The sequence below is a fragment of the Pleurodeles waltl genome, chromosome 2_2, assembly GCF_031143425.1.
Source record: "Pleurodeles waltl isolate 20211129_DDA chromosome 2_2, aPleWal1.hap1.20221129, whole genome shotgun sequence".
Classification (NCBI taxonomy): domain Eukaryota; kingdom Metazoa; phylum Chordata; class Amphibia; order Caudata; family Salamandridae; genus Pleurodeles; species Pleurodeles waltl.
Window position 1 is genome coordinate 730381585 of NC_090439.1, and position 25698 is coordinate 730407282.

Genomic DNA, 25698 nt, shown 5'->3' on the forward strand with positions numbered 1-25698 from the left:
CAAAGGCAGCTCAAGGTCTGGGACTTTAGCTGCTCTTTGCCCCACCACAGAGAATGAAGCACCCTGCTCTGTAGCCACGGCATTAGGAAAAAGCATGGCAGAATCTGGGGAGGTGTCTAGTCCACTGGCTTCACCCTAGTGCATAAGTCAGCCCATAGGGCCTTGGAGCTGGTGTTCTAAATGGTGCAGTAACTGCTCCCATTCCGCACTTTACTCTAGCACATAAGAAACAGGCTCAGGATCCGACTCAAGAGGCACAGCACCTGTAGGCGCCAGAGTAGGCATATTGCAATGCCCATCAGTTTGGTGTCGGAGTTGGCAATGAGGATGAGGACCGCGCCGCCTGAGGGCATGGGTGGTGTCAGGAGCAGAGACCAATGTCCAGGAAGGTCAAGATGGCACAACTGACACCATCCTGGATCCAAGCGTGGATACATCGGTGCCCTCAGAGCAGAGGCCTAAGCCGCCAAAACTGACTCCACGGGGCCCGAAGGCACTCCAACTGTATCAGACTGCCCAAAAATGAGACGCATGGCCTCAAAACTCAATTAGGCAGGGGTTGCTTCAGCTCCCAGAAACTCAGGGAGACACGAAGTTGGCCCACATGCAGGCTCTGCAGATGAAGGCCTAAAACGTCACTCCCGCATTTTGTCAGCTGACGGACAGGGTGAAGTAAAAGAACGCTTCGCTTTCTACTTCTTCTTAAGCCTCGACTTAACTGATCGTCCTGAAGACTTGGACTACCCGACCACTCCAGAGGCCTTCCTCTGGGACCGGGACCACAACTTACGTGGAGATGGGCCGCCATCAGCTTCAGGGACCACTTCCTCAAAGCCTTGGGATGCATGGCCCGACACTTCGAACACGACTTTGGGTCGTGGTTGTTTTCAAAACATCAAAGCCACACAAGCTGGGGATCTGTCAAACATTACCCAATGACAGGATATGCAGGGCTTGAATGTGTCCTTCCTAGATGACATCTTCGACGCACCAGGAGTTTTACAAGTCGAAAAAGGCCAGTGAAAAACCATGAACGAGGGGTAGGCTCTCTTTGGATCAGCACTGGCTGGCACGGAATGAAAAGAAATGACCTCTGCGCCCCAGGGTGGTGCCTATATAGGACCGCAATGCCATATTGGGTGCAGACGACGCAGATGACAAATAGCCGCTCGACACCACCTATGCAGGGATACTGCTCAAGAAAAGAAATCCTGATCAATGCCGGGGGGGGTTGGGGGGTGATGTGGGCACCACTTGTTTCAGTTTAGTTACGGATCCAAAATGGGAAGAACCATTTGGATCAGTAAATATTAAAACCAAAGTTAAGTCAATAAAGCACTTTTTTCACTGTGATGCTGCCACATATAGGAGCTACCAAGCCCTTTGAAAAAATATAATTAAAAAAAGAAAATGTTAATGACTAACAGGTTCAGGGAGCAATAAATAGTAGGGTGAGGTGAGGATACGAGAAAGGTCGAATGGCCAGGGAACAACAGTGGTGTGCAAGTAAGGGCCCAGAAGTCGTCAAAAAGAAAAGGCAGGGTAAGGTTAAGAAAGCAATAATAATGAGCTAGGGATGAGGGGGAGTGGTGGATGGATCAACAGAAAACGTGCAAGGTGCATATGCTTGGGGGAAAGCATCATACACAAGGGAAATGTGCGCTCTCATGGACTACTGAAAGAAAGAAAAGAGTAGTTGCCTGAATACAAGCAGTAGAATAATCCAAGTTATCCAATCCAAAGTAAGGTAAAGGGAATATGCTTTAGGGAAGAAACAAAACACGAGGAGGATGGCAAGACCTGGATAAGAAGTGAGTAAACGAGTGACAAAGGCAACCAATGCTGGAAAACGAGCAGACTAAGCCCACTGTACGTTTTTCGTATGGTACACAAGAGGTCTTTCAAACAAACTGCGAAAGCTAAATACAGACCAGACCTAAAAAAGGGATCAATTATAGGAGCTGATTACCTTATAGATGCACCTACCTATGCTTCCTCGTGCTCTACTCCTTTTACCGAAATTATAGTCAAAAATGTTGTCAAGACACATCCTTACCAAATACCTTTTTTAAAGTGCTTTGCCCTTGCCCTACTGCTACCAAACTGAATACAGTGTTGCTGTCATAATACATAGTAGCAGCTTCACCCCCTTCCCCCCCACACCTACTCCACAGTGTCGCCCATACATCGAACAATAAGGGACCGTAATAATCCTTTAATGGCAGTTAAGTAAATTACGGCTCAGCGTTACTAATATTTTAAGGCAGGCTATAAAGTCAACAGTGTTATGGACAATGCATATGGTGTTTTCTGTGGCACAGGACTTGGTTTTCTAAAAACACTGGTTATGGAAACTCTAATAGAGAGCAAAGTTAAATTATCTGTCGGTGCATTTCATCATTTACATGTTTTTCAACATCGATAAGGAGCATCTCAGCAATAAACATATGCACAGCACTCACTAAGAGAAACACAGCACACTCTACAGTAAAAAAAAAAATTAAAAATAAATTTAAAAAAAAGCACAATGAACCCTAAAATGTTTTCAACCTTCTCTTGTTACTGAGCCAAGATTGCAGCATGCTGCAAGGTTGTTGAAAGCCATACGTTACAATACTGGAAAAAAATTACTATTTGTTCTGCATTTTTCAGTATGTGAATTCACCCTTGTTCCAAAAGCAACATTATTACTGCTTCTCAACCTTTTGAAGGCGAACTAGGTTACAGCTTGTGCAAACGAATACAGTCATGAAAATAATTCACTTATATTTTCCTATGCCACAAATTCCTATCACACTGGCAAAGAAGTACCTACATCTAGACCAGTGTAAATGGTGGAGAATAAACAAATACTCTGATGCACAAAAAATATCACTCAAACTAGGCCTATCACTGTAGCCTGCTACTGACGGCAGAGCAAACGCAGAATCATTGCCAATGAAGATCTTCCAAGGATCTACAAAATTTGTGATATATCTATTTTCTACTGATGTTCCATTCCTTTCCTGTAATGCCACAAAAGCGTCCAATGACCCTCACTTAGTGCACAGACCAGAAATGGAAGAAACATCTACAATAGAATCTAGTTTATGGTGCCATGTCTCAGTTATCAATCTTCTCACCCACAAGATATGAAAATTGGTGCACATCTTCCAGTCAGCTATTTGGAACTGAAGTAATTAGTTCAATTAAAAACATATTTTCACTCTGGTGTTTTGACAGCTACGTGCCTCAGGGAAGGATGAAGGGAAAAAAAAAGAAAAAAGAAAAACAAAAAAAAACAACTTTCCTGAACTAATAGTTCTGCATACATCAAGTATTCTGTTGGATTTTAAAGTATTGCCTTTTCTGCAAAACCTGAACTCCAGGCCAAAATGAATGCCTTGATTACTTCCTCAAGTTACAGTCTCTGCCTACCTTCCTATTGCCTTCTTGTTTCATGACTGTGGCTCAAAAGGGAAATAAAAGTTAGTGTTCATAAACCATCACTCGAGTCATTACTCATTTACTGAGCCCCAAGCAGGACTTCCAGAAGGACCAATTTGAGCATTATCATTCGGAGATCATACTATATCACCAACCTCTACACTAGGTTTAATAAGGAGAACAAGATTGTGTGGCTTTTCTAGAGCATTCCAGAACCACTTTGCAGCAATTGGGACCCATTATAACAAAACTAGTGCAAACATAGTGACAATGTTTTTGCTCCAAGTATCTTCTCTGTTTTTGGTACTATCAACTTTACAGTTTCATTATGGTCTTATGTGGACTAAAAAGGGGGAAGTATACATTATCAGCATTGGATCTTTCAAAGGTTCACATGCATGAGTAATTCCCTGTTCTCAGGATGGAAAACCAATGATAACCTTAGAACAGCTGTATGCATAAATAACCTCCCTTGAAGGCCTTGAACCAATACCCCTGTAGTAGCAGCATGTCCATCTCAATGAAAAGAACCTGAGCCTCAGCCAATGAGGTGACACTGTTAAGCCTCAGCCCTCCCTAACACCATTTGTATCACACGTTGTGTGGAAAGAGAATTGCAGAACTTTGCTCATCCCAAAGACACAATATATCTTCACAATTTCGCCAAATTTGTATTTACATCTATCCTTTTCTTGGTTTAAGTGCCATCCTCATGGTTACCCTCGAGCAAAAGAACAGTTTCCTCTTTATAAATGGCAGAGAAGAATCACAAGTGGTGATTCATTTTACAAAAAAAGAAACAGTTCAGCAAAAGGTTCAGACTAATACTGAAGGAAGCAATACTATGAACATGTGCCATTTCAGAGAAGGTTGTTAGATTTTCCCATTAAAATCCAACCGGAAAGCCTCAACGAACACCTCGAACGGAAGATTGTAATACACCTTTATAAAAAGGTAAAGCGATTCGAGATAAAAGCAGAAACACATTTGGGGTAAACAATAAACCTATTACAATACCAATCATGTACAGAAGCAATGAAAGCTTGTGTGTGTGTGTTAGTTAATGTGGCTTTTAAAGAAGCCACTTAGTGCAACTAATTCGTTATGCAGATAAGTATTAATTTAGGTAAAGTATATATGCAGTGATGAACAAGGTTTGTTTAAATCAGGGGGTTTATTTTTAAACACTGGGGTCCTGACAATTCATATTTGCGGCCACTTACTAGTTCCAAAAATAATAATTCCTCTTGTACAGTACCTGCTGGGCAAGTCTCATAACTTTACATTAGTAAAATATGTCAATTTTACCCTATGGTAACCTCATTACACAAATAATAAATCTGGGAAGCTTCAAGTATTTTCAGTATCAAGACAACCACAACGAGGATGATTGGCCATGTTCAGTAACAAGGAGGGATTATTTGCGAGGTATTGAATGAAAAAGTGCAATTCTCCAATCCTATGAGATAAATTTAACACAACGAAGCACAGCCCCTTCCTCCCAAAATACTGAGAAGTCTACAGAATCAATAGTACAACAGTGCCTAAGAAGCGTGACAAATCAAACCTGCCAGCAAAACCCTTTACATTACAACATCACCAGGGTTGTTATAAGCCATTCATTAGCTACTCCACTCTATCTTTATAATGCAGTAATACATATGAATTAATGGCGGATAAGAAGCTCAAAAACAATAGGCAGAGGGCCAAGAGAGAATGGACCAAGAACCAGCCAGCTACAAGCCACCAAGCTCCGTTTACAACTGGAATGGTCAGAGGAGAAGAACAGGATGTAGTGGGATGAGAAAGGAACAAAAACACCCACACCTCTTGTGGTAATAGACACAAAGTGAGGAGGAACATAAACCCAGGCACTAGAAGGAGTGTGGCACAAAGTATAGGCAGGTGTAAAGGGTGCCATACATAACACATTCTGTAGGAGGAGTAGATTAGGACAGCAGTCAAGCACAAAGAGAACAAAAAGGCAGACCAGAGTATAGGATGGTGTAAAGAAAAGAAAAAAAAAAAAAAAGAAAAAAAAAAAAAAAAAAAAATTAAGCTACAAGGGGGAGCAGCTTAGGAAGTAAACCATATGGGGAAGTTTTTTTGTTTTTAATCAATGCAATTAATGTTGGAACAGTTCAAGGTACAGGTTAAATAAAGGGAATGTGGGTTAGTGCCATAGGAGGAAAGCTGCACTAGCACCAAAGGAAATGTATTTTTTTTTTTAAGTGCCCTTAGTTGATAAATGTTTTTTGTCCTGTTTGCAGAAATCTGCATTACTGAATGCTTGACATTTTTCAAAAGGCAAACAACAAGTATAATTAACTATTTTTTTATTCAGATTTATCATGTGCACTTGTACAGGAAACTTTATGCGTGATGAGCATGTAAAGTCTAAATACTGTAACCCACTACTAAACTATATTCTGAATGGCTTGTAGGACAGTCTACTTTACATTTATAACTGCATGGATAGACATTTGCATTTCATTCTTTGGTAGTATCCTCAGTGAACTGCAAGACATTACACTTTTACAGTACATTTAATATAGAGAAGAAAGGGCCCCAATAATCCCTTTTACATTTGTCTGTAACACAGTCACCTTCTGGTGTATATAGTAAATGCAAGGATAAAGTTCAAAGACAGAAACTGGTCGAAGCTACAACTGTTCTAGTTTAAATAATTACTAATGAGGAAGAACCAAAGGCATCGCTGTTCCAGATGTCCAGACAGGGTAGGATTTTGCAAGGGGTGGATTGAACTAATCGCTGAGTGAGAAACATCTTCAATTAATTCTGCTCTCTAGGAACGGTTATAAGTTTGAACTCTGTGAATCAGTGAAATTAAATAAGAAATGAATATGTGAAAGATGAAGGAAGAGGAAGCTGCGAGGGTTTACATTATGCACGTGAATACACAATGTTTCAACTCACAATGCAACATCACGCACAAAACTCTACTTCGGGTGGCCAGTCAGTCGAACAACTTGAATAATTACAGATAAAGTGACGGAGGACAACTAATACAAAAACCAGTAAGAAACACACAAAGTTTAAATTAGCAATAAGGTTTTCCCCAATTCTCTTCTCTTAAATAGTTAGAGGGGAAATGCTGAGAAAAATCATCTACTTTAATGTTCTGCATGACACCAACTACTATATGTAAGCATTACTCTAGTTATGCCAGTGATACTATTTCTACCATTGTACTGTGCAATAACTACACAATCCACATTTGTGGCTACTTTGTCTGCAGAGCTAATACGATAGACAAACTTTCTGGAATTTCACGGCAGACATCAAGGCGTCAACTGCCCGATCATTTGAAAATAAAAAGGAAGCATACCTTTGAGAAGCGAAACAGCTCACGAAGATGATTCACGCTGTATCAATCGAAGAAAGCTAATCTTCAAGAATCACACTATGTGGAAATCCTACCATCCCTCAGAAGTTAACTAAGCGTCACAGATTCCGACACCAATCCTAAAACAAAATAAAATGCACATCAATTATTTTTTTAGTAATGAGAATCAATACCTTGCGAAGAAACTGCATTTACTTGAACATGTGTCTTGTGTAGTGGCAGGATTTACGTTGTAGGTATTCGGTTGAAGCAAGTTAGGTATTTGTAATGCCGTAACAAAACTGAGCCAGTTCAAGATCCGAAAGCCCTATTAAAACAGCTGTATTCGGAGTTTCTCTATATTTATAAAGGTGGACAAACTGATGTTGAATACTGTCTGAAAAGCCTTTTAGTAGTTTGCTGTCCCGGTACAGTCACCTGTATTCCTCATGCGCCGACTGAGACACACTGAGACACCGCAGAAAAGTGAGATCATTCAATAACCTTTTTCATCTACTTGGTGTATATATTCTTAAATCCCTAATTGTAAGACAGATCTTATGCTATGTACTGCTGGGCATGCCAGTTAAAAGTTCCTTAAACCCCAATGTGTTACTCACAGTAAACCAATGCAGTTTGACTAATGCTGATTTTGTTCACATTATATGGCTGATGCACATCTCGAGCCTATCTGCTCTGACCATGCAGAATTTACATGAAAAGGGCCAACCATGTAATGTATTAGGGAAACCTGGAAACCATAGTACTCATTCAAAAACCATGTTAATAACCAAAATATATGAAATATTTGAAGATATACATTTGGCAATACATGCCATTAGAAAAATCTAATGCATAAAGATGATGCGTTAGATTATTCAGAAAAATTGGATAACAGACGATTTACCAGTTCATCAACATACTTTCTAACTTTGACAAGAGTGGTGATATATTACACATTCAAACAATGTGTATGTATAAGTAAAAGACAATCAAAGCATATTTCTAAATAACAAGGAGTTGCCTTTAGCTATATGGATTGGTAACCAATAGGCAAACATGTAACATCCCAATTAGTTCTATCTGCAACACTGAAGTCATATAAACAAATTAACTTTTCAGCCAATTCCCATCACACCATCAAAGACGTGTACAATACATACGGCATTAATATCTACAATGACGCATACAACACACCATTAATTTACTTTTCACTATTAGAAGTAAAGTTAGTCATCATTTGAAAGCACAAAAGCACCCATCATCACATTTGCAATGACTGTAGTTACATTAAAAAAAAAAGCAGTAGTGGAGAAACATTGCAGAGTTAAAAGAAAAGGAGTGGTGATGTCAAAATTGCTGTACCTAGAAACAAAGCGAGCACAAGATGTAGTTTTGGGAGGCTAGTCTAAAGTGAATTCCCATAGTCCAGTCTGGAGAGAACAAGTGTCTGAATCACAGATTTTTAGTCCTGATCATTAATAAACTATAATACCCCACAGTAGCCCGAGTTGTTGCATGTAGCCCGTAATTACGGACATAGCAGAGATGGGAATATGTAGGTGAAGCCAGTTGTCTAAAATGAATCCCAGGGATTTGGAGTTATCCACAATGGTTTGTTTACAATCCAGGGGAGCACATGAGTCAATCCACACCGGAATGGATACCATTTAGTTAGTCAACCAACTAGGCAGGAGGACTGCCAAAAATACATTGGAGGGCAAACAAGTTCACACTAGCCCCATTCACTAGAAATCCAAACTCATAAATACTTAATATCAGGGTAAAAAAATGACTTGCAGTTAAAACTTTGCATATATCAACCTCCAGAACCATAGCGGTGTTCTGGACCTTTCCAAGGATTCGCCTCTTCATAGTTGTTGAGAAAATCACATCTAGTCACCTTAGGAGAACTTAAACTAAGTCAAGAAGAGCCTAATTAAGGCTGGGAGAGCATGCCAACGTGCCTAGGATATGCGATAAAGATAGATACCAAGGAAACCACTATAATTAGGCCCTTATTACAAATTGGGCGGAAAAGGGTAGGGTATGTACCATGTTCGGTAAACACCTATTACAAGTTTTCAACTTCAAAACTAAATTATAACATACAGAATCGGTATCTGACGGTAGATATCTTGTTTTCCCCTTTTTTCCCCCTAGGAATCCGACTCTGAATTATAAGTGTGCCAGAAATCAGATCAAGACAACTGCGTGTATTGCTATTTCTAGTGCATGTTTCTGATAAAAGCTCGTCGAAATGACATCTCTGAAAAACATGCACCTTCAAAACTAATTTCAAGCAAATGACAATATACATTTTGTAATGACCCATTCCCATGGATCAATAATTATTAAGAGCACTGCGATAACCAAGCAGGCTTCCTCGATGACTGCCAAAAAACAAACCCTGAGCATAGTGCACTAGAAGGGATTACCACCCAAAAATGGCAAAGGAAACGTAAACTTGAAAGTAAAATATCAAGGGGCGTGGTCTGGCTCAACATAGCTTAGGGCGCAACTCTTCCGAGATCCGGACCCGTGCAGCCAATCCATTACAATCTTAAGTAGTAGGGTGCAACATACAGCCCCGACAAGACAGGCTACATGCCCGAATTCCCTTCCTTTTTGCGGAAGAGCTAGCAACTGGAGCAGAGCCAGTTTCTGCCTCATTACAGGAGTGGACAGCACGGCGGCCTGACCTGAGAGGGACATTGTGCCATACTGCAGAGCCACCCGAGCCTGCCCCGCCTCAATGCTTTTCCCTGCTGGAGGCTGGAGCGGCTGAAGTCCCACTTGTGAAGCAGGCCAGGCACTTTATCTCTTGGTCCCCAAGATTTCTGCACAGCGACCCAACCCCTACACCAGATCTGGGACTTCACACGCTGGGTCCAAGGATGGGCCCCCACCAGACTGAGGGCTCTGCACTTACTGGACCCAGCAGCCCTACCTCCATCCAGTCGGCTGCATAAGGGGTGCTGATATTTGGCTTGCTGGAGCGGGCAACAGACCCATCTCCATTTGGGCACCTTTCTTGTGCCTCCAGCCAACGGGCCTCGGACAGGAACCCACCAGCTGAAAAGCAGACCGCAAGGCTGCTTCTGCTGCATCCCAGGAACCGCCTGCTACACTTGCTGTCATCGGGCAACCCTGAGCACTGCAACCCATGATACCACCACAAACCACAGCGGGCCCCTTACCACCTCAACCTAAAGACGCTCTGGGACCTTCCTGATGACTCCAGGCAGACAGAGGCCTACAATGTGGGACATTGTCCACCCAACATTACAACACCCAGGAGCCCAGGGGAAGGCACTGGGACAGCTTCTGAAGCCCGGCCAGAGCTGGTAAGGTGTGAACTCATGGGGTTTGGACAGCCCCTGGATCCCTCCCCACCAACCAGGCTGCCAGAGTTCTTATTGAGAGACTGCTTCCCCAGAGATGTGAGTGCCCTTGTATCTAAAACCACCGGGATTCCTGCTTTTCTGGCCTCGATATGAGTGCTATAGCTGGAAATATACCCTGAAGCCCTGCATGACTGCCCTACTACTCCATGCAACTGCATGTAACTGCTGATGCGCCTAACGCAAATCCTGCTGCACAGCGCCTGCCACTGAATAGCTAGACTTGACAAGCTAATTTAACAAAACAGTTCCTACTCTTTATGCTCACTCACCTCTGCAGCCTGGAACACCCAATCGAGACTTCTTGTGGGTCTCCTATCTTGCACCCTCCACATCCACACCTGTGCTGAATATCAGGAGCCAGACCTCTGGGAAACCCACTTTAGAGGCTCTGATGACTCACAGTTCCAACACCTGTGGCCGGTGTCTCTTGTACAACTAGGAGCAGGGTGGGGAGAGACAGTCAACTGCCCTCCACAGACTCTGCACTGAGATCCCCGACAACTCATCGCAGAGACGCTTGACACTCTTGCACCCGTGCAAGGCGGTTTCCCTCAGCCTGCGCAACAAGAGGTCCCCCAGCATGCAGCCCAAAAGCTCTTAGTCCTCTGTTCCCACCCTGTAATGCCACTCGGGAAGCCAGCTAAAGGCACATCTAGCAGCTCTACAAAAGACAAACCTGTCACCTCCTTGTGGCACAAACAGCCTCCACTGGCCATGGACACATCTCTGGCCCCCTTGGGGGGACTCCCTTAGAGACACTGATGCCAGCACCTATCACCCAAGCCTATATGGATGGTGTCCTCCAGGAACTGCACACCAAACTTGTCTCTTAAGACAGGGCTCAAATCCTGTATACATGACCTGAAGCAACACGTCCACAGGCTTGGTTAAAGAGTGAACAACCTGTAACACACACTTGACTCTCGTACCGAAGATCAAGAAGCTCTTTGGTGCAGGATTGCGAAGCAAGATCATCTCCAAAACCGAAGCTGGAGGAATAACATCCGCATTAGGGGAGTCCCTAGAGGAATGGAGGGCACCGACATCACAGCCTTCACCAATGAACTCTTGCAAGCCATTCATGGCAAACCAGATGCCACCCCCACCCACTATGCTAGAGAGAGCACACACTGTGCCAACAACTCCAGGTCACTCCTACTTCACCCATGATATACTGACACAGGTAAACTTCCACACCGAGAAGGAGGCAATTCTGCAGGGATCCCGGAAAAAGCTGAACTGGTTTTCAAAGGCCACCCATTCCAGCTATTCCAAGATCTTCCATCCACCACACTACTGTGTCGTAGGGACTTCAGATCTGTCACCAAACTCTGAGACCTCTTTGCCATCATCTTTCTGTGGGAGGGCAGACGCCAGGTTATCGAATCACTAAAGGAGGCACTACATCTCTTAAGCCTGCAGCCAGCCTAGGGGTGGTGGCAGCCCCTCTCCACCCAGCTCCCCCCACTGGCACAAATCTGCGTGGCCCACAGTTTCCTCCAGGAATGCTACTAAACTCAATAAGGAAATCATTGCCTTCAAAGCCAAGAAAGACATTATCTAACACTTTCACAATCTGGAGCGACTCTCCTCTCCTGCCCCATTGACATCTGGGTATGTTTAACATCAGATAGATCCCTTGGATCTTTCATAAGGGAGAGGACTGGCATGCATTTGGAGCGTTCTCCTGTCATGCTCCTCATGCTATGGAGCCCTTCCACTTGACTCCATCTGCACTTAATGCAGGGGTCAACCTGTGGTCTCCACTGTTAGGCTCCATAATATGAAATCTGCTGCATTGAGCATCTCCACCCCTCCCCCTGTGCTTTCATGCTCTCTGTGCACCCTACACCTGTCAGCAGTCACCTGCGAGCCACGACATGCTCTGGAGACTGCAGCCCGTGAGGACCGAGAACCTGCAGTCTGCCTGGTGTCGCTTCACCCTTCCCTTGACCAAGACAGTAGGGAACTTCTCCTGCTTGGCTGGCGTAATGGTGTGCTGGCCAGGCCAAAACATGATTCATTGTTTGGGCCCTGTTGGCCGTTTGCTATATGTTATTTACATGTTCTTTCTTTTCTAGGCTACTAGAACCCCAGGTGGAACTTACCCATCCTCTCTGTTAATGTCCCTCCCTCTGATACACTCATCTTCGCATGGGAATGGGCGATGCTGAATGTCCAGCCCTCCCAGCCTGATTGACATCTACTCATTGAGCTGGTGCTGGTCCTATGTTTGGACGCTCTCTGCTCTCCCCCTACTGTTCACACACCTAGGGCCCGTGGGCCCCCAAACCCCTATCTAGGGCTCTGCTATTGCCCAGCCACACAATCTGCTTCCATGGCTACTACCGCCAAGAGTTACACTACTCACCCCTAATGTACGAAGTCTCAATGCACCAAACCTACCTATTGTTGGAGATAAGAGTGGACTTTTTTGTAAGTGGACATGCAGTGCGACTCGAGATCCCTGACACTCCTAAACATCTACACCCCAAATCAAGCCCAAGACTCCCATCTTAGAAAACTCTTTAAGGAACAACTGACACATGATGTGGGCAACCTAGTGGTTGGGGGAGACTTCAACTTGGTGTGGGATCCTGAGCTTGACTGCAGCACTACAGGCTTTCAAGGAACAGGTGCAATGTCCACAGCTCTGAAACAAGACCACACTGACCTGGGCCTAGTGGATGTCTGGCACATACTCATCCTGGTCGATACTCCTGTATTGATTACATTTCTCTCACCCACTCCCTATTGAAGGGTCTTGATTCTACACTCATGTCATACATCTCCATCTCCGACCATGCACACTTGCAACTAACCTGGGTCGGAATAGATGAGACAGAATCTTCTTGCCGCAATAGTGCCTTCCCCACCAGCTCCTTCAAGATCCCATGGATATCGAAGAGATTCAGCAGGCAATAATTGACTACTTTGAATCCAAAGACTGTCCTGATATCTCGAGCCACATGCTCTGCAATAGGTTCAAACACACTATTAGAGGCACCATCTCCACTATAGGCATTGCACGGCCACAGGAAGCTAGGTTGGTCAAGAAAGGCATGACGGATGACATTAAGGAGTTGATCACAACAACACATCTTGATGTAACAACTGACGAGCTGTTCTTCTAAGAGGTCAGCTACGGGCACATCATACCAAAAGGGCAGAACGCTCTACTTGCCCTTGAATAAAAATACTACGAAGGGGGAAACAAAGTGAAAACCCTGCTGGTGTGGAGACTTTGGCAACAACATGCTTGCACACATCACAAAGATCCAGGTTGGCACCAACACCTGGGCTACCTCTGAGGGGGCCAAGCAACAAGCACTCCGAGATTTCTATCACTATCTTCATAAAGGAGACGACGGCCCCAGGAGGCCATTAAAAGGTTATTTGTCCAGCTGCCACTGGAATCTGCTCAAGCCCCTTCACTCTAAACTGCTCTAGGCCCCTATCAATCTACAGGAACGTCAGCATGCCTTGAAAAGTCTCCCCTTAGGTAAAACCCCTGACCAGATGGTCTCCCGGTGGCCTTCTACCTAGTTTTCTTTCTCCAGCTACAGAACCACCTGCTGGCTCTCTTTAATACATAGGATGAATACTGGTTTGTGCCCCCCACCATGTCTGAGACGGAATTCACTTGGATTCCTAAATCGAGTACAGACCCCTCCATCTGCACCTCGTATCGCACTTTTGAATACTGATGCTAGGCTCTTTACAAAAATCTTGGCGACAAGACTGCAGCCTTACCTTCCAAGTCTCATCAACCCAGACCAGGTTGGCTTCATGCCAGATAGACAAGGGGCAGACAATATCCACTGTATTGCCCACCTAGTAGAGAAGTCTGACTGCGTCTAGGGAGAGTAGGCATGATTGTTTATATTGCAGCAAAGAAGGCTTTTGATAAGGGCAGCTGGGCCTTTCTCCCATCAGTCCTCAACAAAATTGGCCTCGGCTCAGCAATGATTGATAGGATCATGGAATCCTATGCTTTTTCCTACCACTAGGAAACGTCTCAAACCATTCCTTTGGGGAGAGGTACCAGGCAAGGTTGCCCACTCTCGCCTCTACCTTTTGCTCTGGAGGTACAACCTCTGGTGATCACCATTCAACAAGGCAGAGGATATAGTGGGCATACCATTTGGGGGGCCAAACTCAAAAGGGTGGGCTATTTGCGGATAACCTTCTGCTGATCCTTGCTGAACCCATCCCCATCTCCGGATTAGTACAAACACTACTTGCGTTTAGAAGAGTCTCGGGTTTCAAAATCAATAAGTCCTAAGCACTAAATCTTATGACACCTCCATTCAACCTCCCAGGACCCCAGTCTCTCGCACCCTTCTATTGGGCACAGTGCTATATCAAATACCTGGGCCTACATCTTACTTCATGGTGAACTGGCGGTTTACTAGAAATCTGCCCTTTAAGAAATTCAGCACTGGAAAACCCTTCAGGTCTCCTGGCTGGGCTGATTAAATGTGGTTAAAATTACCAAAATTCCTTTACCTCTTCCAGACCCTGCCAACCCCAATCCGCAAGACGATATAGCACACCTTCACCGGGACATACGCTCTTATATCAGGGGTAGGAAACACTTGTTTTTCTAATACGGTACTAATGCTCCCTTGCAGCCACAGAGGCTTAGCATGCACAAACCTCCTTGAATATGACTGGGCAGCGCACCTGCACTACATCTCAGAGTGGATCTTTCAGGAAAGCGACAAACACGATCGACCCCTCTGGGACCTGTCATGGCTCCCTAAACACTGGAGACAGCAAAGTACATATCCTGCGGTCCCCATGAAAACAATCTTGGACATATGGGACAGGGCAGCTCCGAAAAACTGCCTCACCACCTTTCCTTCTCTCAATATCCCCGGAGACATAACCCCAATTTTAAACCGTCCTTACAACCACACTATTTTTTCCTTTCTTTCCCTAGCCACTGGAGGGCGTACTCTTGGGGACCTCTGAAGGTGGATCCATTAAAACCTTCGACAGTGTCAAAGAATTTCACCTCCCCAAGTTGGCAAAGCTACAGTACTTCCAATTGCATCACTGGACTATCCACCAAACCAATGTGCAGGGAGCAACACAGCAACTTACCCCCTTTGAAACACTGGTCAGACGGACAGGACCCGGGGGGGGGTTTCTCACGCACATACCAAGTACTTCAACATACCACCCCATCCACATCTCTAACAAATGCAATGGCATGCGGATATAGCTTACGACGTTCCCCTGAAACAAAGGGAACAACTGTGACAGAACAAACCTCGCTCTAACAGAAGCATAGCCAAATGCAAAATGGCAGAAGATAAAGTAATGACACGTTGGTATTTAACCCCAGCAAAGTTTTGTTAAATTTTTTCAACTTCCTCATCCCTCTGTTGGCGCCGCTTTGCAGCTCCAGGTGACACTTTCCACATATGGTGGTCCTGTTGGCTCATCGCAACATTTTGGAAATTAATCCTCAATTATATTAAAAGAGAATTATAGGCTTCCCCATCGCAGAATCCTACCAAATAGTGATCTTTGGTATCAGACCTCACATCTGAAAGCCAAGACACACACGAGAGGCTTTTAATTAGCCACAAAATGGGAGCTGCCGAACTAGTTGCCCTACATTGGAAGAAACCCTCTGCCTCACCGATGGCTCAATGGTACATACTCATGTGGCACGTCCTATCTATGGACCTCCTGTCTCATAGAACAGCTGCACCAAAGGCAAATTTGCCTATATTTGGCAACCTCCCCATCAATACTTTTCACGATTAGAACACTACCCAGACTCAAAGCCTTCCAGCTGTTTCATTGAAGTAGATCCACTCTACCAGACTCATAGGTATGTGGGGGCCCCCTACTACCTATGATGCGCCCCCTCACTTCCCCTCCAGAGTCTCTACCTCACCTGTACGTCCCTTTCTCTTCCTTCCCCTCTTCCAGGCTGATGACAATCAGTACTGCTTTTACTCAATCCAGGCTATTATCTTCCCATTGTTTGATTTTCCCTGTTAATTATAGTTGATGTGTATGGTATAATTGCTACAGATACGTTGCCCAGATATTTTCAGGTAATCTTCTCCGCCTCCAGGGACTACTGAATCACCTGCATTAAGTACTATGTGAAACATGCTGGGTTCTACCTCTTATAATGTGCCAGTATACCTGATGTCCTCTAAAGCTAAGTTATGCCTTCCCGTTGACTCTGCACTTTGAAAATCTATTAATAAAAATATTTTGAGTAAAAAACACTAAGATGTCAAAGAAATAATACACTGGAAGGAAAACGTGACTCTCTTCCAAAAGTACCTTATAAGGTAGGATCCTTGCCCGGAAGCAAGGTGATCAAATGACTGTTTAGAAAGCCTTCAGCTAACATTGTGACAGAAAGCGCATTTGCATTGTCCCATGTTGAAAGAAGTTCAGGACAGAGGCACTGTATGTCTTTATTAAAAAAAAAAAAAAAAAAAAAAAAAAACACACACACACACACACACACACACTTTGTTACCACACAAAATTCAAAACTGCTTTAAAACCTACTTGGTTTGGCTCAATTACAATTCTACTCTATCACTGTCTGTTGCTGCCATTAACCTCTTTAATGCCCAAATCAGAATTAGTACTTCCCGAAAAATAGAAAAGAAAAGAAAATCAAAAGAAAAAAAAAAAAAACACGAACGTCACAGAACCCCCAGATGACACCAAAGTGGGCTTCAACATCCCACTTCCACATTGTTGTTAAGCCGACATTATCAAGATTTAATAGCCTCTCTAGGCACTACATCACAGCAATGTGCATCTAGGGCCAACAGCCTTCACTGCCCACCTCACCTATCCCATTGCACTCCACTCAAACTCAGTCTTTGCACCGTATTTCTCCAAGACCAAACACCAGAACCACCTTACATTCAATTTTCAACAACCACCCAGTCATATTACCCACCTCCCTCTTACACCAACCTTGCTAAAGTAACCATTCTCTTACCAGACATCTCCAAATGAACTTGTCCCCATAATTAAGTTTGCCAACCCTGTCATGTACCATCCCTATCATTCCCCAAATTATAGAACCCCTAGCCTTATCCCACACAAAATCATGTGCAACATAACTCCAACTCTTTTCTTAGTTCAGTGCTTCAAATCAGCTTATGTATTCAAGAAACCCACTGCAGATCCATTCAACCATGCGATTTCACAAATGCCTTCCTCCTCTAAAATCTTGGTCTACCTAATTTTTAGTCACTTCACTGCAGTTACTTCTCATTGCATATGACCCCCCCCTCCCCACCTCCATCAGACTTCAGAACCTCACCCAGCCTTTTTTACATGTTCTACTTCACATCTCAGCATCATGGCTAATAGTTTCATGCATACTAATACTGCTGGACCGTTCACCTGCATTTGATACCATCAAAGTGACTCTCCCATATGCACTCACCAATGTAGGCATAATTAACCATGCATTTAATTGTTCCCATTCTGTAATATCACATTCCTTTTCTAGTCTTTTGCCACATCATTTGGTGTTACCAAACATCACTTTTGGGTCAGTTACCTTTCCCTTTTTGTATTGCACACCGAGGAGACAAAATCTTCCAATTCAGCTTTTATTATCTACTTGATGAAACACAAATAATCAGTTCTATCTCAATATTCACCCTTGTGCTCCAATTCAAATCCTCCACAGCCTCACAGCTATCAATAACTAGTTGGCTACCTCTTCCCTTATGCAAAATGCCCCCATGATAGAAAGTATTTAATTTTCTGGTAAATCAAAATCCACAAGCTTGCAAATATCTACTCAACTGCCCCCAACACTCATACCTGCACCTTCAACAAGAAGCCTTGGTATGTATTTCAAAACCAACTATGATCCTGGTGAATAAGTTACTTGCTTTCATTAACACACTTTCTGTTGGATACTCTGTCTAGCTACAGATTCCTCACCTTTAGAATACTTCCAGGTGCCAGACTGCAGCTGGCAAAAAATTTTTAACAGCCCCTGCATATCAAGAAGTGACATCGAGAAACTTCACGTCTACTCCACTCTGTAGGTGACAGCTGGAATGCACAGACTTCAGTTTCTTTGTAGGAACTGCCCATACCCTTGAAGCTCAAAAATCAAATATTTTTGCCAGTATGCAGATCTCCAAGGACCCATTTAGCCGGAAAGACTCCATGTTAAAGAACGGGGAGGCAGTAAAGCATTAGGAATGTGCCTCGCCTTTATTTGACCCAGAGAACCCCATAAAGAGCTGATGGTAGATGTTGCAAACGATGTAAAAGCTCAGTGCTCTTTTATGGCCCAAAAGATGGGACTCTCGTCTCTTTCAATGGGGTGAGGTAGTGCAAAGAACATCAGATTTGTGATAGACTGTCGGGCGTGAAAGTAACAGCAATTGGCAGAAAGCCCACTCTAGTCCTCAGCACAATACCAATGTGTCCTAGAAGAAGATTGTGTAGGGAGGCTGGACTGGAAGAGCTTGCCGAAGTGATGAAGACCCTTTTCATGGTCACGAGATGCAAGGGACAGCTGTAGAAGGCCTCAAACAGGGAACACATAAGAAAAGTATGGCTTTGGTGATTGCTTCAGTTAAGTCTTACTGAAGCATCACAAAAGGCTTTGATGAAAACGTAGACCAAACTTAAAAAAATAAATAAAAAAAAAACACAACATTACAACGGGTGATTTGAACAAGGACAGCTGGTCTGGTGATTGTGAAAAGGCCAAAAGGGTCGACAAGTAACCTTTAACACTGCCTACTGAAAGTCATTTCTGGGCCGAAGACAGACCTGAGTAAAACACCTGACAGTGTGGCCTGCACTGGGTCTGTGTTACAGATGCCACACCTAGGAAAAACCTTGTCCCATCGCCTCCTGGCAGCCAGGATGACATCCACCACTTCAGGAGAGAGATCAAATGTAGTTAACAGCTGCTCAATCTGCACGCACTGAGGTGCAGGAGACTGCCATGCTAAGACAGATGTTCCTCCGAAGCAGCAGTTGGATCAGAGGGCAGAAGCCACCCAGAAGTTCCAGATACCACACTCTTCTGGTCCAATCCAGAGCCACTATGATGACGTGGGTCTGGTTGTTCCTGATCTCCAGAACCTTGGCCAAGAGAGTCAGCGACAGGGAGGCATACAGAGGTCCCGTGCTCCACTCGAAGTGGGATGCTTCTTCGCGAGAAATACTTTTTGGAAACTACAATGCGCAGAAGGGTTCACAACGCACATTCCCAGCAGTGCAAACAGACTGAACTAGGTTTCTCCCCATTGCTGGAAGATGTTCGGCACCACCTCCAGAGGTAGCTGGAATTTGTGATCTGCTAGGCATCGCCGTCTGAGTTCATCCACACTGGTGTTTAAAGATCCCACCAAATGGTGTACGATCAAGGGAAATGCCCCGACGACTCAGCCAGGTCCCGAAACACGGGACCTCCTGGCTCATGGTCCACTGCTGTACCCCTTTCTGCAATATCATATGGCAGTGGTTTTGTTGTGAAGTCCTGAACCAGCTTTCCATTGATGGATGGCAGAAAGGCTTTCAATGCCAAGCAAATGGCATGCAACTTTAGCAAGTTGATGTGGAGACAGGTGTCCTCCGAAGAGCAGAGTGCTCCGATTGCCACCTATCTCAGATGACTTCATCAACAAACTAGTGACAAGTTTCTAGGTGTGACAGGAAAAGGGGTCTGCCGCTGGTCCAACTGCAGTCGAGCCAGCACCAATGCATATTTTTGCAGCCTCCTCAAAAACCTTGATGGAATCTGACAGGTTCCCTTGGTGCTGGGCCCACTCAGACTTCAGATGCCACTGCAGAGACCTCAAGTGCCACCTGGCATGGTCGCAAACCAAGATGCCGGCTGCTAGCCAGATAGATTAGGGGCCATCCTCACTGTGACACAGTATGAGGCTGAAATCTCAGCCTCAAGAACCCCAGTGCAAGGATGACAAATGAACTATACCCAGGGTGGCTCCAATGAAAGGGAGCCTCTACAAACGAGTCTGGTGAGGCTTGGGCATGCTGATCCTGAACCCTATCAATGCAAGGAGTTTCCCTGTTGCCTGGAAGTGGACTATGGCTGCTAAAGGTGGGCTTATCACAGTTGGTCAGTCGTCATTTCCCATTGCTTGATTCCCGAGCAGACTGCAAAAATCAATGGGGTGTCTGTGGTTGGGGTGGTGGGCCTTGATGCAGTATATAGGTTAAACACCGATCTAGGCCTCAAAAGTGGTAAATTGTTGAGGATGCTGTCTTCTGGAGTGTTGGAAAGACCGAGGCAGCCTGCAGTAGCTCTGAAGTCTTTAAAACACTGAGAGTAGAGGTGGCCTTTTCACTACAGAGTCAAGACCTTTCAAAAGGCATATCCGTGAGTGACACTGTTAATATTGAAAAAGTTGATGTTGATGTGTACAATGATACGTCCATATACAACAATTAAATCGCATCTCTATTAGCAAATTCACCCGTCATGAACTCCACATCAACCCTGACTCCAAAGTACGTGGTCAGGCAGGCTCTGAGACCTAGCTTTGAGGCTACTGACTAACAGGTCACAGGTAGGGCAGCATGTAGCCAGCAAACAAACGCGCAAACAGGAAATTCCAGGTATGTCCCCCAGATAGGCACAGAAACACCACAATGGTCCCAGGAGATTGGGAATGCCCGCACTCCTCTGACCACGTGTTATTGGGGCCAGACACCACAAAGTCAGACACCATATGTAGTTAGGAACATTCAGCCAATCACAACACAGCACGCACCGTAACACTTCGGCTTGAGGGGTGCATGAACAGTCATCTGGACAAGTCATCCACTGGCCCTCATTGTGTCCGTACAAGGTCAAGGCCCATCTGCATTGGTTATCAGGACCTCATTTATGATTCCAAGACAAACATTCACATTCCTCACCCTGAAAGGAATGCTTTAATAGTTTTATGATACTCAGAGAAATGTATAAAACACTGCTTAGACCAACTGTACCTTAAGACAGTCCTCAGATTCCGCTTCTGTAACTGTTATCCCAGTCATAATGTATAATTAAACAAACTGTTCCTACTTTGCTAAATGGCTCGTCTTTTGGGTTCCTTCCCCCCCCGCCCCCCCCCCCTCCCAAGGTAAATTCACATTTGAGAAACACCACCTAAACATCACCTGAGAAGCTACTGGATCTCATCCATGCGTGGCGTCAACGTACAATACTAGTACTGACCGCTCTGCCTTAGCAGTCAGTTGTGTCCAGGCTAGACTGGATGACAAACCTTGTCACATCCTAGCCACCCTGAATGGTCTAAGTGAAATTAGAGTGAAATTCTTCCAGGTCTGCTGGTAAGATCTCTGCAACCAAGTCTCATAATACATGGGACTACCTGCCAAGCAAATAGATGGCATTGACTACTCCAAGGCCAGGCTAGCAGAAGAAAACATCCTCTTCCCAAATGCCTCTGTTCTTTTCGACTCCCTCACCAGTGGGCTATCTGGAAAAGAACTGATGTGAACTCTGCTAGCGAAGGCCTGTACTACCAGGTTCTCAAGAGAAAGTTGCTACATTAAGAAGGAAGGGTCAATCAGGAGCAGGTCTGCGATGACATGTCACCACAGGTGGGAAAGAACAGTCCTGGTTCAAGTACCCATGAGGGTGTTGGTTAGGTCCTCGTTAAACAGCATTAGGGATTCAAATGAGGATTGTCCAGGTTATAACACCTCCATGAGAATGTTGTATTTTTAACTCAATAAAGGCAACTGTATATTTAAGACTCCAGCCACCCATGTACTGACCCAGGCAAATAGAGCAGATTTTTCCATAAAAGAACCAGTGGGCCCCATAATGAGGGACAAACTGCCCCACTACCATCAACACCACCACCACCAAACGCTGCTAGGCTCTGGACAGTAGATGATCTGAGTAGGTATTGGTGCACTGCGCAGTCTTAGAAGTCTTAGGTATAGGGGATGGGTGTGTAGGGACTGTGGCTAGAGAGTAGCTTCAGCTAAATAGAGACAGATTCAGCTCAGAGTCGGACAGAACTATGGGATCAACATCATTTTTGGTGTAGTTGCTAGTCTGGACATGGCAGACATGGCAGAAACAGACATTGATCATGTTGTCAGGTGTGGACAAAAAAAAAAGTCAGGCGCTAGCTTCGGATGTGCATACAAAGGCGCAGAAAGGGAGTAATAAGTGCATTTGGGTGGCGCATTGATACAAAACCAGCCATCACTTCTGGGACGGAGTGTAGCTAAGCACAGAACATTATCCAAGAATCCTTATCAAATTGATTACCTAGCACCAAAAACAGGCTAAACTTCAACTAATAATTTACACTTCCCATTTCATATGATGAATTCTTACAAAACATGTGCCTACTCAAATTATTCTCTCGCTTAACTTACGCATTCTCAGCTCCCCCAAACTATCCTTGTGCTTTGTCACGACTCTGCTAATTTGAGCTGCGTGACGTTTACTCTGGAGCCGACTCCCAGATTAACTATGTTCCACGTTCTCTTCTCACTTCCAAGCTTGTGGCCAACAAAAATATAAAGTTGCATATATTCAACTTACAGCAACAAAAACAAGTCAAAATCGTTCACATATCAAGTTCATTACTTTTTCTTTTTTAAGGTGGGTATGCCTTTTGCCATGCTAGTTATGTGAAAATAAAAAGAAAACTGGTAGAACATATCCCAATTTAAAAGAAAGTTGTTGTGTTTTGTATTATCTTAGTATGTGTCTTGTGATAGCAGTACACCTTTAGGAAGGTTCACTGCAAGCAGTTCTGATGACTTCATGGATTTTGAGTCCGGACAGTTGGCTTGGACTCTGGGCTGTGAGGACATTGGTGTTAATCTGGGAATAAAAGTTCAAAGTTAGAGAACTGTTCCTGCGTTCCCTTCTTCCTGTACTGCTGAGGATACAACATTTATTTGGCAACGAGTTGTCTGTCAACACCATCCGAACCTACGCAATTTTACTTATTGATGGATGTCCTTGCAGCCTTTTCTCCATTGTTGTGGTAAGCCGGTATCCTGTTTGTGGAGAAGGTGCGCCTGATCGTCAAGACTAGTTGGGAGCAGATTTGGACTTCCTCCACTTTTGCTTACATTGTAAATATTGTTCTTTTTCAGTTTCTGTGCCACTTGCGGCACAGTCATTTCAGTTTTCTGGCATCTTGTTTGCGGTCTGTTGCCTGGTTAGAGACGCGTAAACAAGAGGCCGGATGGAAATGAAGATTAGAAAATCAGTTCAAGGATGACCTTAGCATCATTGTCGAGGAACACAAATTTTTCACTCAGAAGCAATTTCAGCATACGTCAATTGATAATTTTGTAGCTGAGCTTATAGTTTTAGCATCCACTTGTGAATTTAAAGGCCCTCTGGATCAGTATCTCAGGGATCAACTTGTGGTGAATTGTTATGACCCTAAAATTCAGGAAAAAAATCTTATGTTGTAGGAATCCGACTGAGTGAAACATTAGAAATTGCTAGAGGTATCGAGCGTTCAGTATTAGCTTCCAAAGAGTTACGCAACATGAAGGGGAGTCAGGCTGAAAATGTGGGTATGGTTGTACAGAAAACCAAAACTGTTATGTCAGGTACCCCGGATTTGAAAAAGAACAATGTTAAGAGCTTGTTGCGTTTCAGATGTGGCCCTAAATCACACATGGCTAACTCCTCTAATTGTCCTGCTTTGGGGAAAACGTGCATGAAATGTAAGAAGACAAGTCATTTTGCTTGAGTATGTAAACAATCACAAAAGATAATGTTAGTTGAGTATCAGCATGTCTTTGACAAACAAGTGGATGAAAGTGAAGAGGAAGGTGTGTGTTGATTGTTGATGATACGTCTAACCTTAAGTTAGGCTACAAATGTTCTAAGGATCCTGTGTGTGAAGTTAAGATGGGGCAAGTGAAGCTGAAGATTACAGTGGATTCAGGTTCACCTATAACATTGGTATCTGATGCAAATTAATATTTACATTGGAGTGACCTTCCTTTGTCCGCTCCTGATATAAAGACAGTGGTGTTTGATGGCCAAGAAATTGATATGATGGGGTATTTTGTAGAAAAGATTTATCAGCATAAGATTATCAGTACTAAAAGTATATGTGGCCAAGAGAGGGTACAATATCTTGGGGTGGAAAGATCAAGGACAGTTTGGGATGGTTCTTAAGGCTGGGTACTAAACAACCTACCACGTTGATAGAGAAGGTGAATGTAAAACTAGATACTCTCCAGGATTTTCTCTACAAACACCCTGAGGTTTTCAGGGTTAAGCTTGGGTTGCGGAAACAGTACGAACATAAAATTGTTCTTAAAAATGATGCTGTACCTGTGGTGCATAGAGTGCGTAATGTGCCTTTGAGTATCAGAGGGAAGTTGCAAGAGCACCTGCGTGAGCTATGCAATGAGGGAGTTATTGAACCAGCTGACGCATCTCAATGGCTCTCTCCGATTGTGGTCGCAGTTAAGAAAACGGGGGATTTGATATTATGTGTGGATTTGAGGTCCTTGAATAAAAATATTTTGGTTGATTGTTTCCCACAATTTACCTCAAGTCCGCCTACCATCAAGTTGAGTAGAGAGTCTCGTTCTCTTACGACATTTGTCACACCGTTTGAAGCCTTCAGATTTTTGTGGATGCCTTTTGGATTAGCCTCCGCGGCATCTGTTTTTCAGAAACTTATGCATCAATTGTTCGGGGATGTACATTGAACTTAGCAGAATATCATCCTGATATGCTAGAACTCCGAGTCAGTTCAAGATCATGTGCTTAAACTTGATAGAGTTATAAGAATCTTGGAGGATCACGGGATTACAGTGAGAAAATAAAAGTGCAAATACATGGTGGAGTCAGTTGATTATCTAGGTCATAACATTTCTGCACAAGGAATTCTTCCCAAGAAGGATTTGTTGTTGGCTATAGAAAATTCACCAGTACCTATTGATAAAAACCAGTTGAGGTCTTTTTTCGGCCTTTGCGAGTACTACTTGCGATTTGTACACAATTTTGCTTATTTGAGCCGTTAAGGAAGATTTTGAGGAAGGGCGAGAAATTTCTGTAGCAGAATGAGCAGGCGCAAGCTTTCTCTACTCTTAAGACTCTTATAATGGAGGCTCCTGCCCTTCATCCCTTCAATGAAGACGTACCTTCTGTGATTACAGTGGATGCGAGTGGGGTCGATCTGGGAGCTGTTGCATTTGGGTCTAGATGTCTTTCTGAAGCAGAGATGAATTATAGCACGATTGAGAGGAAGCCATTGGCTTGTGTTTGGGGTGTGTCAACGTATGTTTGGGGCAGAGAATTTACTTTAGTCCCAGATCACAAGCCATTGGTTTATCCCTGGAATGATACGGTTTTTAATAAGATCAGTCCTAGGCTAACCAGGTTTTTAGCTAAGTTGTATGAATTCAACATGAAGATGAAGCACATTGCAGGGGAAAAATAATGGCAGAGCAGATTGCTTTCCAACAATACAACTGTGAACAGGACACCTGGAAAGGTAATCA

The 25698-nt window shown here is 43.9% G+C and overlaps 1 protein-coding gene across 11 annotated transcripts in view; it reads right to left on the bottom strand.

The window, feature by feature from the left end:
- Nucleotides 1-25698, bottom strand: part of NCOA2 (nuclear receptor coactivator 2) — a 1057595-nt gene that overhangs the window by 956013 nt on the left and 75884 nt on the right. For all 11 annotated transcript variants that reach the window (XM_069220319.1, XM_069220317.1, XM_069220318.1 and 8 more), the window contains one exon: nt 6776-6912. The gene's annotated coding sequence lies outside the window, so the exon portion shown is untranslated. The remainder of the gene's footprint in view (nt 1-6775; nt 6913-25698) is intronic.